The sequence below is a fragment of the Phyllobates terribilis genome, unplaced genomic scaffold, assembly GCF_046119375.1.
Source record: "Phyllobates terribilis strain yellow unplaced genomic scaffold, ASM4611937v1 Scaffold_470__1_contigs__length_1423970, whole genome shotgun sequence".
NCBI classification, from domain to species: Eukaryota; Metazoa; Chordata; class Amphibia; order Anura; family Dendrobatidae; genus Phyllobates; species Phyllobates terribilis.
The window spans coordinates 371,800-377,799 of record NW_027363230.1 but is presented as its reverse complement, the minus strand read 5'-3'; positions in this window follow the sequence as shown (position 1 = coordinate 377,799).

The window sequence follows — 6,000 nt, the reverse complement described above, 5'->3', positions numbered from 1 at the left end:
GGCTCTTCTGCCTCTGGAACCGCTTGCTCCTCTTCACCTTCCGGCTCTGGTGTTGGTTGTTGCTGTGCCGGTTGCAGGAAATGCAGGACGGGTACCACTATGGCATCATTTTATGCGAGTCCAGGACTGAGGGAACTCTCCGAGAACGGTGCTGATCATTTCTTCCTTGTCCTCTGCGGGTTCAAGGTCACTCTGGTCCTCTTCTGCACTATGGAGTTGCTCGAGGAATCTTTTGAGGTGGTCTCTGGAGACGGTGCTAGTGGTTTCTCCTCCGTCCTTGGTGATCACGCACACCTTCGGGTTGTCGTGATCAGACTGCAGTACGGTGTAGGGTTCCCTTTCCCACTGGTCGTCCAACTTATGTAGCCTTCTCTTCCGCTTCAGGACCTGCTCACCAGGTTCTAGGGGACCAGCAGGGGCGTGTTGGTTGAAGAGTCTTTCTTGCCTTTCTTGACCTGGGCCAGGCTCCTCTCCACACTCTCCTGTACCTTCTTGTACTGCAGTTGCCTTTCCGTATCCCAGTCCGCATCCGGGGAGGTGTCCTCAGGCGTTAGGACTCCCATCTCCAGGTCTACGGGCAGCTTACCTGGTCTGGCTCGCATCAGGTAAGCCGGGGTGCAGTTGGTAGCATTCACCGGGATATGATTGTACAAGTCTATCAGGTCCGGCAGTTTTTCTGGCCACAGGCTGCGTTCCTCCAGGGGCAACGTCTTCAGGAGATCAATGACTATATTGTTCATCTTCTCACACATCCTGTTGGTTTGGCGGTGGTAAGGCGTTGTACGAATCTTCTTACAGCCATAGAGGTTGCAGAACTCCTGGAAGATTTCAGCTTCGAACGCTGGACCCTGGTCTGTCAGGACCTGTTCCGGATACCCGTGTGGACGGCAGAAGTATTGCTGGAAGGCTCTGGCCGCTGTTTGGACTGTCAAGTCTTTTACCGGGACCACCACGAGAAAACGGGAATAGTGGTCCACGATTGTCAGGGCATAGATGTATCCTGACCGGCTTGGAGCCAATTTGACGTGGTCCAGAGCTACCAGCTCGAGAGGCTGCGTGGTGACTATGGGCCTCAAGGGTGTCTTCTGGCTGGTGCGGTCCTTCCTCCTTAGGTGACCAGGGCCACAGTCTCTGCTCCATTTTTCTACAGCTCCTCTCATGCCGACCCAAAAGAACCTTCCTCTTAGCAGGAACTCCAGTTTCTTCCAACCGAAGTGTCCCGCTCTGTCATGGTAAGCTCCCAGGACCATAGCTGCATCCCGCCTTGGGACCACGACTTGCCAGGTCAGCTCGCGCGTCCGGTGGTTGACAATCTTTCTGCACAACTTGCCTTCGTAGAGGAACAGCTTGCTCTTCTCTTTCCATAGCTGCTTAGCTTCCTCTGGAGCATCCGGATCCATGCGGGCATCTTCCTGGGTCAGCAGATCTTTCACCAGGCGGATGGCAGGGTCACTATCTTGGGTCTCAGCCCAGCTGCGGTGAGGTAGGGGATTGATCATCACGGTTGTTAGATCCTCCTCCTTCACGCGGTGGGAGTATTGAGCGGCTGCATACCGGTGAAACGCGGGGAGTTCTACCTCCTCCAGCTCTTCTGGGTCTTCGTCACCTTCAGTTAAGTGAGGCATCCTCGATAGGGCGTCAGCGTTGGCATTGGTTTTGCCTGCCCGATATTTGATCACGAAGTCATAGTTGGAGAGACGGGCCATCCACCGCTGTTCTAGGGCACCTAGTCTTGCATTGTCCAGGTGTGTCAACGGGTTGTTGTCCGTGTACACGGTGAACTTTGCGGAGGCCAGGTAATGCTTGAAGCGTTCCGTCACGGCCCACACCACCGCCAAGAATTCTAGCTTGAAGGAGCTGTAATTCTCCGGGTTCCTCTCAGTGGGCCTCAGCTCCCGGCTGGCGTATGCGATCACCCGTTCTCTGCCCTGTTGGTTTTGGGACAGTACGGCTCCCAGTCCCACATTACTGGCGTCTGTGTGGAGAATGAAAGGCTGGCCATAATCAGGGTAGGCCAGGATCTCATCCCCCGTGAGGGCCATCTTTAGCTGTCGGAAGGACTCCTCTTCCGGTTTATCCCACTTGAAGGGTGGCTTTTGACTTCTGGACTTAGACTGTCCGATCAGGAGGTCCTGCATAGGAGCTGCCATCTTAGTGAACCCCGGGATGAACCTTCGGTAGTAGCCTACCAACCCGAGAAACTGTCTCACCTCTTTGATGTTCGAGGGGCTTGGCCAGCTCTTGATTGCCGTGACCTTGCCAGGGTCGGGGGCTACTCCTTCCGCACTTACCACGTGCCCTAGGTACTGGACCTTTGGTTTCAGAAGGTGACACTTCGATAGTTTCACCTTCAGGCCATAGCCTGCCAGGGCTTCGAACACCTCGGCCAGGTGCTTCAGATGGTCCTCGTAGGTCTTCGAATAGACGATCACGTCGTCCAGGTAAAGGAGGACCGTCTCGAAGTTTCGGTGCCCTAGACAGCATTCCATCAGCCTCTGGAAGGTCCCTGGTGCGTTGCAGAGCCCGAAGGGCATACAGTTGAACTCACTCAGTCCCATCGGGGTGGTGAAGGCGGTCTTCTCCTTGTCAGCCTCTGCCACAGGAACCTGCCAGTACCCGCTAGTAAGGTCCAAAGTAGAAAAGAAGTTAGCTGATTTTAGTGCGGCTAAAGACTCCTCTATTCTAGGCAGTGGGTATGCGTCTTTATGGGTGATACCATTGATTTGTCTATAGTCTACGCACATTCTCATGGTGCCATCTTTCTTTTTCACCAGAACCAAGGGGGCTGCCCAGGGGCTACAGCTATCTCGAATGACCCCAGCTTCTTTCATTTCTCTTAGCATGCCCTTTGCGTTCTGATAGTGTGCAGGGGGTACAGGTCTGTGTCTCTCTTTTATTGGTGGGTGGCTCCCTGTGGGGATGTGGTGTTCTATCCCTTTTACTCTGCCGAAATCTAGTGGGTGCTTACTAAAGACTCTCTCATACTCCTGTACCACCCGGTAGACTCCTTGTTTTTGGTGCAGGGGAGTGGAGTCAGCACCCACGTGGAGTTTCTGGCACCAGTCCTCCTTTTGTTTCTGGGAGCCATTACCCTCCGCCTGTGGAGATGGAGGCAAGGGTTCCACGGCCCTGATAGCTTTGTGTTCGACAACAAACAGTTTGGCGAGTGTAGCGTACCTGGGTAAGTGTACTTCCCTCTCCCCAATGTTGAGGATGCGGACGGCACCCTCCCATGACGGACATCAACCACCCCCCGGGCTGTCAAAATGGTGGGCCTGCTGTCCGAGTACACGGGTTCTACCATGGCTTGGTAGTCTCTACCTCTCAACCCGATTGCAGTCCGACACCAGATCATCATTTCACTTTTGGGAGGCATGGAAATGGGGAATGGGTCACTCAGTCTTACGCTACCGATCTCACCACCAGACAGTTCTACCTGCTGCCGTCTCATCAGGGCTTTTATCTCCTTGTTGAGGACTCTCTGTTGGCTGGAACTAGCATTCACCGCCACCTGTTGTAGAATTACAATTACCTCTGAAAGACAATTTTCAATCACGTTAGTACCCACAGTTATTTTAGGGTGACTTTCACGACGGTCAATGTCCACAATAATCACTCCCTGTGCCGGTAGTTCAACTTTACCAATTTTAATGGTCATCTCCTTGAACCCCATCTGCGGCACTGGTAAGCCATTACTGGCGATGATGCTCAAGTTACTGTCTGGATACCGTGTGATATCAGCATCAGTCCAATACTGCTTAAAAAGTACATAAGGGATAGTGGTTACTTGCGACCCAGTATCCAGCAAGGTGCTCATGGGGATACCGTCCAGCACCACGGGTAAAACCGGGCGCCCCCCAACGTACTTATCACGCCAATTATAAGGGCCTGGTGATCTTATGCCTGGGGGTTGGCCCTATGCCCCAGGTTGGACCCGTTTAAATTACAGTACCTGGAAATGTGTCCGGGCTGGTTGCATTGACGGCAAATGGGCTGTCCATCCTCTGCGTAGCGGTCTGTGGGCCTCCCTCGAAACGACGGGATCCTCCTCTGTCGACGCCACGGGACATCCTCCGGACTTGAAGCCAGCTCTATGGGTCTTGAAGGGTCCACTTGCAACGGCTGGACGGTCCTGGTCAACGCCGCAACGCTCCTGGTCAGCTCCTGGACTTGGTGGTGCAGGTCTTTCGATGGGGCTTGGTTCAGAGCCTGTGCATCAGCCCCCACGGGGTCCATAGAGGAGGGCGCCGCCTCCTGGTGGTAGGTGAGAGCAGGGCGCCGGGGGTTTATAGCGCCACTGGTTGCAGATTCACGGAGCACCCTTATGGCCCTGTCCTTAAATTGGGCAAAGGTCAGGTCGGGGTTCTGAAAGAACATGAGGCACAGTTGGGCCCTGTGGGCGCTAGACAGCAGACCTTCTATGAATTGTTCTGTTAGCAGCTTATCCGTTTCCTGCACACTGCCAGGGTCAGTTTGTTGAATAGCCCTCAAGGCTTCCTGCAGATTTAGGGCATAGTCTCTGATGCTGTCCTGTGCCCGCTGCTTACATCCATAGAACCTCATTTTAATTTCAGCGGAGATACGTGTGTCAAAGGTACCCCGCAGCCGGGCCAGAATACCCTTCACAGTCCTTTTCTCCTCAGTGGGCCATGATTTTACCTCCCTTTGGGCTGCGCCAGTTAACTGCCCTGTCAATATGCTGACCTTCTGTTCCTCTGTCAGGGGGTAAACCTGGAACAAACTGTACAGCCTTTCCTTAAAGTCAGTTAGGGCATGGGGCTCCCCTGAGTACTTGTGCAGCCAGGCCGCTCCAGGGATGTAGGGCAGGGAAAAGGGCATCACCGCTGCTGCAGCTGCGTTGGTGGTAGTTGGCGCCTCTGTATCCGACATCTTCCTCCCCCCTAGTTAAGCGTGGCCTATCTTCCGACGATCCTCTTCTGTAGGCCGCGGCTCCGCTGCCGCTGCTCTGGACGAGGACCTTGCGTCGCGTCCTGATGACGTCAGCGTCGCTCTCTCTCCCTTCCAGGACCTTGCGCAGCGTCGGTGCGTGGGGTGGAGCTTCAGGGCTCGCGCGCTTTTGGCGTCCACGCCCCTCTTCTTCCCGCGCGGCTTCCTGAAGATGGCGTCCGACGGCGGGAAAACGACTTCGGATGGCGGGAAAACAGCTGAAGATGGCGGGAACCGACTGAAGATGGCGGGAAACGGCTCCGGATGGCGGGAACCTTCACCACGGTAGGTATGACAGTCTTTTGAAGGCACGCAGTACCCGGTGGTTGCGGGCACGAAATCCTGCCGACTACGCCAAAGCTGACTCGCCCCCTGGGCCGTGGGGCACTCGGATCCGGGCAGTAGGGGAACGATGGGAGTAGTAGTGGCAACCCGGTTCCGTGGCTCTGGGTGGTCAGGCCAGTCGTAGTCCGCTATGTGCTGATGATTATGTCCGACTACGCCACCCGTGGATTGCGGTTATTAGGAACCGCCGCTGCATGCAGACTGCTGGGGCTGATGAGGTGTGCAGCTAGGGTAGCGTGACTCCCCACGGGAAGAGTGCGGCCCCAGGGCAGTATAATGAATGGTGGGAGTGATGGTAGTGAGAGTCCCAGTGCTGATAGTACTGGAGGAGCAAGGAGCACACAGACAACAGGTTGCAGTCCAGGGTCTTTACTAGAACAGGTAAACTGACCCACAAACAGTCCCGGCTAGGAGGGGACCTGGATGTCTGAGAGCAATGGGGAAATTGGCCCTGGTCAGGGTGAGGGTGTAGGCCTACCGTGCTTTCTGCGCTCCTTCTGGCTATCTCCTCCTGATAGGGTAACAGCCCACGTTTCCGAGCTTTCCGTGTACTCTCACCTGTATGGCCTGCGACGTGGATTCCTTTCTGCTCCCGGCCTGGTACGGCTGTGCTGGTCCCTTCTGTTGTGGCAGAGCCTCCAGGCTTCTTAGGCCAAGGAATATACAGTCCCCTGCGGACTGGTTATCTGCTCGGGGATGTGGAATCCT